Consider the following 12,377-nt stretch of genomic DNA (forward strand, 5'->3'; position numbering starts at 1 on the left):
ATCTTTGATTCCACTGCAGAGGAAAAGTTATGCGTGACCGCAGTCTGGCTTTAATTTTGCCCAGTGGCAAAAACCAGGTTGCTTTAACTGTGGAGTGTTAGTTTATGTCCTGAAGCAGGTGGTTGGTGATCTTTTCAGTTTGCAGATCAGAATCTTGTTTTTGCTACTTGCTCAACAGCTGCCCTTAAAAGTGCATTGTACCCATGGGGGTAGAATAGGAATGCAAGGCTGTAGTTTGAGTTATTTTCTCAGTATTTTCAATCATTCTGTACAAGGTATTTAGGGAAATTGGAGGAAGAGGCTGTTTTCCAGCATTCATACTTTGAACTGCTAATTGTGCTGTGGAAGTTAAATGTTAAACTCTGACAAATGCAAATGCTTTGGGTTTCAATTTCCTTTTTTTTCTTTTCCTGTTTATTGGTTTGAATCCATTAATTATTCCCCACAAGACTTTAGCCAGGTGAACTTCAGCAAGTTCTCATAGTGAGACTAATATGCATGCTGCACCATTAGATAGGCAAAAGCCATCTTGTGGCAAGTCCTAGAAAGTGATTAATTGGGAAGTGTGAGCTTTAGACAACCAGGAAAAGCTATGAGAAACTTTTTATCTTCCTATAGTTTATAGAATGGTTTCAGTTGGAAAAGACCTTTAAGATCATTGAGTCCAACCATCAAACCAGCCCTAAGTCCTCCACTAGACCATGTCCCTAAGCACAACATCTGCTCATCTTTTAAACACCTCCAGGGATGGTGACTCCACCACCTCCCTGGGCAGCCTGTTCCAGTGCTTGACAACCCTTACAGTGAAGAAATTCCTCCTGATACCCAACCTAAACCTCCCCTGGCGCAACTTGAGGCCATTTCCCCTTGACCTATCACTATAGCTACCAGGGGGAAGAGAGCAGCCCCCACCTGAGCACAACCTCCTTTCAGGTAGTTGCAGAGAGCCATAAGGTCTTCTTTTAGCCTCCCTTTTCTCCAGAGTAAACAACCCCAGCTCCCTCAGCTGCTCCTCATAAGATTTGTGCCCTAAACCCTTCACCATTTTCGTTGCCCTTCTTTGGACACGCTTCAGCATCTCAATGTTGTTTTTGTAGTGAGGCCCAAAACCGAACACAGGATTCGAGGTGCGGCCTCACCAGTGCCAAGTGCAGGGGAAGGATCACTCCCCTGCTCCTGCTGGCCGCACTGTTAGTTGTGAGAATTAAGAAATGTGTTGGTGGCCATGGAGGCCAGTGCCTTATGTTCAGTTTTCTGTACAGATCCATCCCTGGCTCTGATTAAGGTTCATACCTAGGGATGAGGTGGGTTTAAGGTTTAGAGAAAAAGAAAGGGACTGGGAAGTCTGTCTGCCTTGCTGGGGCTGTAATTCTTTGGGGATTAGTCTCTGGCATCAGTTATGGTAAGGTTAATGGTTGGGGGAAATGTTGCTTTGGATCAATGTATTCTCTTTGCTTTTATTGTGGGAATAGCTGAATTTAGAGTTGGTATTTAGGATTTAGAAAAATAAGATTTGAAAAGGCACTAAAAACAGAAGAGGTGAAGTCCCTTTTGGTGATGACAGAGCTTTCATGCTCTGTAACAGTGAGGCGTACCCCTGTGGCACTGGAGGTGGTACAAGGATTTGGGCATCCAAGGCTTCAGAAGCTGTGTTAATTGCCGAGTTGTGCAGGGCCCAGAGGTTTAGGGAGGAGGCAGTTGCCATTTGTGGACGATGCTCTGTTTACTTCAGAGCTTGCTCTGCTGTGTACATGCAGGATTATGAGTAGGTCAGGGGATTAGATGTGTGGACTTTCAAGGCTGTTGAATTCATTAATGCCTGCAGGCTTGGAAAGGAGTCTGTGGTCAGCAGGAGGGCAGCACCTTATATTCTCCTTTATGGTACAGCTTATTGGTAATTTCTAATTATGGCTAGGGAAATTACCAGTTCAGGCTCCTGGGTCACTGCTGGACTCCACTGCTCCTGCAGAGTTAAGAGGTTTTTTGTCCAGGGGAAACCGAAGCCTCGTGCCCTTCTTTAACAGCTTGGAGAGGTTTTCTGTGTCTAGAATATTTATATTACAAACTCAAAACAAATCCTAATTTGGGGGTCCCATCTTGCTGCTGGATTTTATGAGAAATAACCTTTGTACTTACTCTAGTTCGGCATTTGCCAGTGCAGTGTGTTCTTCTTTGAATCGGTCTTACTGGTTACAGCTGAGGCTGGCGTTTGAGACAATTGCAGATCCTGCAAAACCCAGCAATAGGAGATGCGAAGACAGTTGGTGGCAGTGGTCAGTGGTGTATTCTGTACAAGGGATGTCTGTGTACCACAGCTGGAATGGCTTGGGGGCAAGCTTTCAGTTTTGAAATCTAAATATTAAAGGATTTATTTTACTGACAGGTTGTACAGGCTTAAAAAGTCAGGAGAAGGCATAGTGTCAGTAGGGGCCGATGTCTGATAATCTCTTTTATTGTGGAAATGATCCCTTACTCGGTGAGGGTTTGAAGTGAAATTATATCTTGGGCATGGAAGAATTTGATAACTCCTGGTACTTCTGACCTGCACAGACTCCTACAGACTTAGAAAAGGGGCTCATCATGGTGGATCTTCTGTTACAGATTGATTCCCCTGGATTGAACTGGGGTTTTGAGGGGATTGTGTCTAGGGGTAAGATTTGGAAATCTGAATTTGCTGCTGGATTCTGCATGGCTGGCAGAGTTGGGAAGAAGGCCGATGTTGACTTGGGTGTGTGACATTTGATTATCTGTTTGTGCATGTGTGGGGTTTTGGTAATACTGTCACAGGAGTTAATGCCAGGAACGCTCCAGCTGCTATAGCTTGGCTTAGTTCTGCCTCTCTTAGTGCCTTCAGTGGAGGTGGGTTGTTGGTAGAGGTGAATTCCTCCTGTCCTCTTTTGTTGTGTGGAGCAGCTTGGGTCAGGATTGGGTTTAAGGAGTTTCAAGCTGCTGCAGACTGAGATACGAGCAGATCATCCAGGTCCTGGAGGTTTAGAAAGAGGACTGTTGCTGACAGGAGCCAAGTGCTGCGTGCTCTTTTGTGCCGTTAGTGTGTAGGTACCCCAGTCTGTATTCTGTCTGGGGCAAGGATGGAGAATGCAGAGGATCCTGATGTCAAAGCATTCTGTAGAGCTGACAAAATGAGGCTGGGAGTTGCTATGGGCTTAGGTCTGATGTTTTCTTCACAAAATAAGACTTGACATTTCCTTCTGCCTGAAATGAAGTGGGCAGTCCTGGCCACTGTTGGGAAGAGGCACCAGCACAACCAGTTCTTGTAACCAAGCAAGGAGCTGCAGAGTTGTCGACCAGCACCACACTCATTTTTCCCAGTCTTATGCTGTTAGATTACTTGACTCACACGCATAAATCAGTTGCTGGATGCTGCTGGTGTTTGCTCCACATGATACATGCTGCTTTGGTAGCAAGTTCTGGATGGAGTTTCCATGTTGTCTCTGAGATGACTGGCTCCAGGCTTCTGGAAGAGCCTACCCAGGCACTTCTAAATAGGTTAGCAGAGAATAATAATTGCTTTTGGGTCTTTTGCCTCTTCAAATATTTTTTCCTCCGGCTCTGGCTGTCAAATACTTTGGTTACACTCATTTTTCAAAACACTAATCTGAAATAAGTTCAATCTGTGTGACTGGAATATTGAAATGTCACTGCTGCTAAATACCTTCTCATGTTTTTTTTTCTTAATGTAAAGCACGCTTTAAATGCAAATTATCATTGTTAACCCATGGAGTGGGCTTATGCTACAGGTTTTATCACTCCTAGCACACACTCACTTCCCCCTCCCTTTATTTCTCACACAAACAAGTTGTTGCTTCCACAGAAAGTCTTGTCAATGGGTTGTTATTTCAGACCAGTGAGCTCACAGCTGTCTGCTGGCAGAAATCTGCTCTGACTTCATACAAACTTAGGCTGTTGCCAGGATTTTTTTGCCCAATACCTGAGCCTCGAAGGAAGCTCGGTTTTTCGGGAACAAGAATCAAACTGCTATCAGTGGTGTTTCCAGCAGCTTTGACTACAAATGTCACATCTGCCTTTTGGACCGGCCTGTCTTGATATATAGTGATGTAAATTTAAGGGGGAAAGAATAATTGCAGAGGCAGTGCAATGGTGTTGGTTGATCCTGCTGCCTGTGGGGAGCTCCAGTCACCTTTGGTTTGCTGTTTTGTCTGGTGCAAAGTGCATAATTGGTTGCTGCGCTCCACTTACAGACTGCACCCTCGTTTGAATGCAGACTGCCCGATTGCTGCGGAGCAGGTGGCTCTAAATCACAAATAAAACCAAGCATAAATTCAGCGTACCACCGAGGAGGATTGCTGAGGAGAAACGTAGTTCAAGTCTCTCTCAATTATTTTTCCCTCTCCAGTTGAGAGAGATCTCTAAGGAAAAGCAATTGTGTATTACATCTAACAGTATTAATCACCCGCTTGACAAATCTGACGAGCTCCTGTTGCTGCTGCAGAATGTGTGGCCAAGTTAGTTACTACACATAGGCTTTTGGGACAGCCCACAGATGAAGAAAAACATCTGATAATAACAGTTTGGGCACATAGCTGGACCAAAACGCCAGCCTTTACTGCTCTGGAGGATGTATTTCTTCCAGATCTACTGAACCAGCAAAGGCATATTTCTTCCAGGTCTCTTGAACTGACAGTGCAGATGGAGCTGTAAAGCTAGCTCTGGCATAGAAGTTATGAATGTACTTGGAAGAAACCAAGCAAGGAGCCAAAGAACTGAGATTTCAGCTGGTTGGGTCTTGTATCAGATTATGTGATCTGAACAGGTTAATAAAGCACTTGAAAACAAAAGTCCTACCCAACTGTTATAGGGCAGAAATAGCTTATGCTGAAATGGTCTTGTAAGGTGCCACCTGCCATGGGTGGTTTGGAGCCTGAGAAGCAGGGGCTGCTGCCTGAAGCCATCCGCAGCGGCCAGCAGCCCTCTGCTGCCTGCTCTGTCGGTGCTCCCAGGCAGCGGCTGAGAAACTGGCAGATGTTTTAGAGGGAGCAGAATGATTTCTCAAATGACAGAACTAGTCTCAGTTTTTCCATAAGGAAATTAACTGATGACTTTTGTTTCATTTATTTTATTTAAATCCCTCTAGTGGCCAGTTCCTTATACGACATACGGCCTGCCGGGTTGCAGCTGGTCTTGCACATCAGGTGCTGCTTGTATGGAGTTCAAATGAAACTCTTGATGGATTATTTGAAAGGCTTCAGAAAAAGGGCCTGAGACAGTTTCAGATTAAAACAAACAAATTTATTTATGTATTTATTTTACAGTGGCAAGCAGGCAATGCTAAAAAACTTTGAATTACTTATGGGGACATTAAGCAATGCTTTGCCCGTGGTATACAGTAGGTCAGGTTAAATGATCTGTTTGATCTGTGATGGATTTATCAGATATTCAAAAAATCCGGTTTTCCAGCCTTTGAAATTGCCTCCAAGCCTCAGGGAGCTCAAACAGCCCGGCATGGGAACGCTGCTGGACAAGTGTTGCGATGTGTGCGGGTCAGAGCGTGTCCCTGCTGGGAGAGGCGAGTCTGATGCCGGCAGATGTGCAGGGCAGTCTCTCTGCTGAGGCTAGAAAGCACTTTAGCTTGTGCACACCATCCACTGGCAATGGCCGTATCTAGGCTGGGCATCTTTCCCATTGCAGATGGCATAGTTGGGAACCACGCTCTGCAAAGCAAAGGCAAATACGTGTTTTATGGGGCTCCCACTTACCCAATCAATTTACTAGCAAGTGGCTACTGAGATTGAAGTAAGTGTCCGTATCTTCTTTCTGTTTACATGCAAGCAATGAGGGGGGTGGAAATTAGCACTCCTCACACTGCCTATGTGGTCAGGATTAAATGTTAAATAGTTAAAGTAAATAGTGTGTTTGCATTCTTGCTCACAGGGCCTTCAGTGCTGGGCTCTCCCTGAAGCTTGCACCTCCCCAGTGACATCTCCTCTGACACCTGCACAAAGAGGGCACACCAGCAGAAGTGAGAATTGCAGTGCTGGAGTAGGGTTGTGTAGCATAGCAGAAGCAACCCCATAATTTGTTTAAATGTCACTTTGTTTCCATTATCCCTTTTCCTCAGTTGGGGTTAAGGAATACACAGCATTACGTACAGAAAGCTGCAGAGCTATTAGCTTACAAGATTAGAGAAATATTGAGGACTCACTGATTTTCTTTCTCCTCTCCTTAGAGTCAGCTGTCAGCATAGCACTGGTTTTCCATCAGTTTGAGTCTGGAGTCAGTCTTTTCTGAGGGAAAATGTGTTCCAGCTCTGGCATCCATAGTGTTTCACGTGTGTTCACTGCACAGCAGCCGTGTGTCCCACACACGTGTGCCCTCCATAGGAGAAGCTGTGTGGATTCTTCTGTGTGCGAGTGAGACGTGAGACAACGAATCACAGGGGTTCAGGGTCAGAAATTTTAGCTAGTCAGAAGTATTTGATGAATTTAGAAGTAGGAATGCTTTGCTTCCACACAGCTCTGTTAAGTGACGAGGTTGTTGATTGTGTAACGTTAGTTCAGGAGACCGTGTTATTCTGTGCTGTTGTCTACATAAGACAGAAAAACTTCTTTTTTGCCACTCGACTGCTGAGTTAGGCAGGAAAACCAGAAGTTTAGCTGCCCGGTTTGACAGCTTGCTTAGAAGCACACCCTTCAAAGTGCAAGAAGATGAAAGGCAGTTAACAAACCAACAGCCCTCTGTGGTCTGCACCCCTTCTGCCTGCGAGGCTGCAGCTGGGGAGGGATCACCAGGTCAGCAAGGGAACTCAGCAGATTTGGCCCTAATTTTGAGACACTTAAACAGCAGTAAGCCACGTTTAGCACTGTGGAGGCCAGACCTGAGCTCCTGGGTAGAGTTCGTTTACTTGTTTCTCACAAGTCTGTGCAAAGTGTTTCTAGTCCTGGAGATGACTTTTTTTTTTCTTTTTATCCAGTATGAGTGCTTCACTGCTTTAATAAAAAACCAGCCTAGAACCACATCTCCAAAAACCCAAGGTGTTTTTGTTTGTTGTGAAGGCAAAGTACTTGAACAGGAAGAGAGCCTGAGCTTTTGAGAGCTTCCTAAAAGCAACACAGAGGAAAAGTTGTTCTTGAGATTGCCATGGCCACAGATTTACCACTAGTCTGACAAATACTCTGTGAAAGTGTTAAGTAAGCTGCTCTACAGAGCCTGAATGTTAGTAATTTATTTCAGTGTATCCTTTGGAGGGAGTGCAGGCTCTTATCATTCTCAGCCCTGACACCCACTCCTTTTTTTGGTGACTTGTGAAAATCCATTAATCTTTGCTTTGTTTCCCTCTGCAAAATGAAGCTGTGCTGCTGCTGCAATGCAGTGCTCAGGGAGGCTGAGACCTTTGCAGTGGATTTCAGGAGCCTCTGGGCACATCCTCTAACCTGTCTGATTCGTATTGCTGAATTCCCAGGGGTACTTTGAAGATGAGTTCGCTTAGCCATTCGAAGGGAGAATGCTGTCAGGTATGTCTGTGGTAGATATTCAGAACATTTTAATTGATAAGTTGACTATTTCATGCTTGCAGAATGTCGTTTGTTGGTTCCCCTCCCCCTGCATATTTGGAACACTCTCAGTGCATGAGGTGGTATCACCTTTCCATCTCTTTCTTCATCTGATGGACAAAAATTACAGATGACATCCCGCAAAACTCTCCACTTCATATGTAGAAGTTGAACTTTTCCTTTTCTTCCTGCTTGGCTGCAGTGGTTGTTTTTCTGGTCTCTTCCTTAATTGTGTATAAAACATTTTCAGCCATTTGCCAGAAAATATGACATAATGTATTTCTTTTGAAGCAGTGTGCCATTCCATGTAATTTGGAGAAACTCCATTTTCCAGTATAACTGGCTACTTGAGAAAAGTTAGGCTAAAATTATGCAGTCTCAAGTTCCATGCTGGCTTCAACCAAGTCTAGCTCTAAAACAACTTACTGATGACTGTGGGGTTTAGCTTAATGTTGGTAAAAGCAAAATTTGACATTAACTGCTCTGTGACAAGTGAAACCTGTGCCAGTGAGAGGATAATAAAGGGTCTTTTCCAACCTAAATGATTGTATGATAATGCAACCTGCTATGTTTTCTACCAATTCGTAGTAGATCAAGAGAACGTCTGTAGTCATTAGATGCTACGTCTGGTTAACTTCGTCTTGTAGGCTTACAGGAATTATGGATTGGTTATGCTATTAAAGTGGTTGGGGGGTTGTTTATTCTAGGAGGGATGGGCTGGTTGTGTCACCAGCATTAACACTTTGGTTTTGATTTTTAGTTGCTGGTTCCTTGATCCTGGCATACAGGAAGGTAAATGACTTGCTGGTTTCTGACTGCATTCCTTTTCAAGGGTGCTCTCTGAAACTCTGATAATCCCTGAAAAGGCAAAAATCTTTTATTCCCGACCCTGTGACTAATTAGGGTGTTTTAGCCTTTGGCTATGCCACTTCATGGGGTGTCAGTGGAACAAACTGCACCCTGGTCATAGCCCTGGCTGGCTCCTTGTATAAGCTCTGCGTGGCTGGGTGGTGGTGGAGACCAAACTTAGTGCAGGTAGTGAAGAGGAGGATCTAACTGCTTGGGAGATGAACACAAAGGGAAAGTCAGGCCCCAAATGTCAAATTTAGCTTAACAGTGCAGTGAAGATGCAATGTGGCAAAAACTGAGCTTCCTGGAGTCACTGAAGTGCTTGGAAATGGAGACTGAAATTGAGTCCATGGAGGTGGCACGAGTAAGTGTCTAAAGCCTGGATGGTGACTGCACTATAACGTGAGATGTAGGCTCATCGCATGTGGTACTGAACAATAACTAAAGACACAACCTGGCTCCCAAACATTCCCCTCCTATGGCTGCCCTGCTCATTGGGTAAACCTCTTTTCTGCAGCAGAGATGAAAGCTTGGTAGCCATTTGCCATTTTATCATTTGGAGACAGCAACTGACTTGGAGCCACAGCGAACATTTGATTTATTTATTTTTAAATTTCCTGCATTACCTTTTCTGTGTGGTTCTTTATAATGTTAATGCAAACTGTAAAGCCAGTGCAGATGCCTTGCTTTGAAGACAGATTGTCCTGGCCTGCATCCATCATGCCCTCTCATTTCCTTACCATATGGCAAGCAGCAGCATCTTGGGATATAAGTTTTGAGTTCATTTTTTAGCTGTGCGTTCAGATTCCTTCACATGGCTCCAATCAGCAGCAGCTGTTGTAAACACCTTGGATATCTTTGGAAGAACCTGGAGATAGTGTTGGGTGGATTTCATGCCTCAGTCTTCCCAGTAGCATCTGGTACAGAGAAGCTAACCTTTGCTGTTGTGTTTTGAAGTTTCTTTGCTTGTTTTTGGTACTGCAGTTTCAGACGGCTTGTGAAAAGTGGAAACTCTTTTCCTTTGGTGGAGAGAGATGTTAGCCCTGTCACTTCTTGGGGAGCTGTGATGTTTCCCTTCAGCGGTGCAGCTCAGTGGCTAAGGATGTGCCTCAGCATGTGGCGATGTTGGATGGGATAAATAGTGCAAATCCTGCATCAGCTGTGAAGCGACTTGCCTGAGACATGGCATCCGAAGCTCTCATCCTAGCTGTGCTGTCTCCGGTATCATCTGGAGCTGTGAGCTCCTGGGCCAGATTTTCTCCTGGTTTCTACCAGTGGGTTCTCATTCGTGCTCTTGGTGTGCAGCTGTACAGCAGTGCTGGGATGTGTTGTGGGGAGGCAGGCTGGCCATCTGCTGGGCACAGCCTGGCGATGAAGAGATCGATCCTTTTCCTTGCCTGACCTCGTGCTCTGCTCTAGACAAACCTCTCGCTGACTTGTCTTTGGCTGTAAAAGCGAGGCTGACATTTCCCTCGCCTGCAGACTCAAGACTGATCCTTCTTAAAGGCTGTTCTTCCAGAAATGTTGGAGTTGGTTGCCCCTTAGGACAAGTCTAATGCTCAGTGCTTTGTGATCTGTGGAAGAGGAGGTGCTCTGGCAGCTTCCTTACAGATTGGCCTGTGATGGTTTGTTGAGGGGACGCTGCATAGACAAGATTTCTAGGCCAGGCCTGGATCTGAAGTGCAAGACAAGAAACATGGCAACTCTCCTCCTTGTGAGGACTTTGTTACTGGTCCAAGGTTGAATTTCACTTGCTGTATGTGCTGGCCTTTAAAATAAGCAGTTTCTCTGTTAACACTTTCCATCCTAGAGGATGCTAATGTGCCAGTAGAGGGGTTGTAGAGGAAGCAGGCAAGAAATTCACTTCTGTTTCTGCTCCTCTGTGTCTCTGCTAAAAGTTATAAGTACCTGGGTTTTTTTTGTCCTTACACTTGCCCAGTTTGCCTGTAGGCACCCAGTAATTCACAGCCCTCTCAGGAAAGCAGGAGGGTTTATTTTGTGACCATAACTGCCTTGATCCTCTTATCTTGCATTGTATGAATAAGCCCAAGTTACTGTTAATGTCAAGAGTTATGAGTTTCTAAGTGCACAGATAGGTTATTGTGCTGAGCACCAGGCAGTAAAGTTTTAGATGGGGGTGCCAGTACAGGGGTTATAGAGGAAGCAGGCAAGAAATTCACTTCTATTTCTGCTCCTCTCTGTCTCTGCTAAAAGTTATAAGTACCTGGTTTTTCTTTTGTCCTTACACTTGCCCAGTTTGCCTGTAGGCACCCAGTAATTCACAGCCCTCTCAGGAAAGCAGGAGGGTTTATTTTGTGACCATAACTGCCTTGATCCTCTTATCTTGCATTGTATGAATAAGCCCAAGTTACTGTTAATGTCAAGAGTTATGAGTTTCTAAGTGCACAGATAGGTTATTGTGCTGAGCACCAGGCAGTAAAGTTTTAGATGGGGACACTGATTCTGACGAGGGCATTGGTGCTGACCCTTCTAGCATAAGTGAAAGGGGAATGGTATTCTGTCGGCTGAGTGTAAAGCCAACGTGATTTTCCTCTGGGAATGCAGATACCTGCATAGCAAACTGTGACTTGTGTATGCTAGGCTTTCTTTTTGTTTTGTTTTGTTTTAAAAGTTACCTTTCACAAACACACTAGAAATAATTCACAGATGTCTGCTGGTCACAGTTTGAAAACTGCTGCTCTTGAGCCATCCAAAGTTGAATTCCTTTGAAAAGCTCTTGCTAACTTTGTCTGCCTCTGTTAGTCTGATAGCTGGTACAACACACCCATGAACCTGAGATTGATCTGCTCTAGTAAGTGGGAAGGAATTGCCCTTCCTGGCTGGGTTTAGATTTGTCTTTGTATTCTGTATCATCCACTCCTGGTGGATGATTGCATTGCAGAATGGAAAGAGATTCACGTGCATAAGCAATGAGGAAAAACTTAATTAAGTGGTTGAAACTGCTTTTGCTTGTGCAAGGCAAGCCTGGAGCTCTCTCTTGGGGTCTAAACCTTTAAACTTGGCCAAACTGTCTGTGTGAGAGCATGGCAGAGTGAGGGCTGTGTGTTCGACAACAATACTCCCTGCGCTTTGACGGCAGCGCTGGGATTTCTCTGCGTGTCTCTAATGATCTATTCATCTGGTACATGCTCCTACCACAGCCCTCTCTGTGCCCAGACAGTGAGTCCTTTCACGGAGGAGAAGTGCAGAGTCATATTTCTGAGTGCAAATTGGCCAGAGGATTTGTTTGTAGTGTAGGCTTGGCCAAGCTCGTTTCTCTCAATGGCTACGCTGCGACTGAGTCGCACAGAGCTGGAAGGGGAAGGTGTGAGCGAATACCGGTGGGTGCATTGCCAGCAGACAGAGAAGCTGAGGGCTGGCCCTTGGCAGTTGGAGGGCAGGTAGGGCCAAGAGCTCTTCAGCTAAATGCTGAGCGTCCTGCACTTCATCTCGTTGTCTTCCATGATTAGATGTTTCCATAGGATGGCGCGACAGAAATATGGTACTTTGCACTGAGCTCATGGGCCTGCACGCCCCAGTAGTGCTAAGAGGAGTCCCAGACTGCTGAAGTTATGTGGGACACTTCTCACAGTCACTGGTGTTGCCACTGGCAGACTCTTTGGTCAGGGTGCTGCACTTGGGCAGTCCTCAGCTGGGGATGGTGGCTCAGTCCAGGCTTTCTTCCTGCCTGTAACTCCCCTTTTCCAAGAGTTTGTGGGCAAAGCCAAGTTTCTGCTTCTGGTGGAATGGATGTGTCCCCATGGGGCACAAGCATGTCTCGGCTTTTTCTGACTCTGTAGTTGTGTTGATCAGGGGAGCCATCTCAGCAGGTGGGCCCCAGGGCTGCAGAAAAGCACGAGGTCCTCCATTAAGCAGCACAGGTTCAGTACAGAGCACTGTAACGTAAGTGCTGTCCAAAAGCCTACAGAAACAGACTTTTACAAGCTGTTGCTCAGCGAATGCGTACCGGAATCCTCAAAGTCTTCCAGACCTGCTGAA

Source organism: Mesitornis unicolor, unplaced genomic scaffold (assembly GCF_000695765.1).
Source record: "Mesitornis unicolor isolate BGI_N332 unplaced genomic scaffold, ASM69576v1 scaffold14655, whole genome shotgun sequence".
In the NCBI taxonomy this organism is placed as follows: Eukaryota; Metazoa; Chordata; class Aves; order Mesitornithiformes; family Mesitornithidae; genus Mesitornis; species Mesitornis unicolor.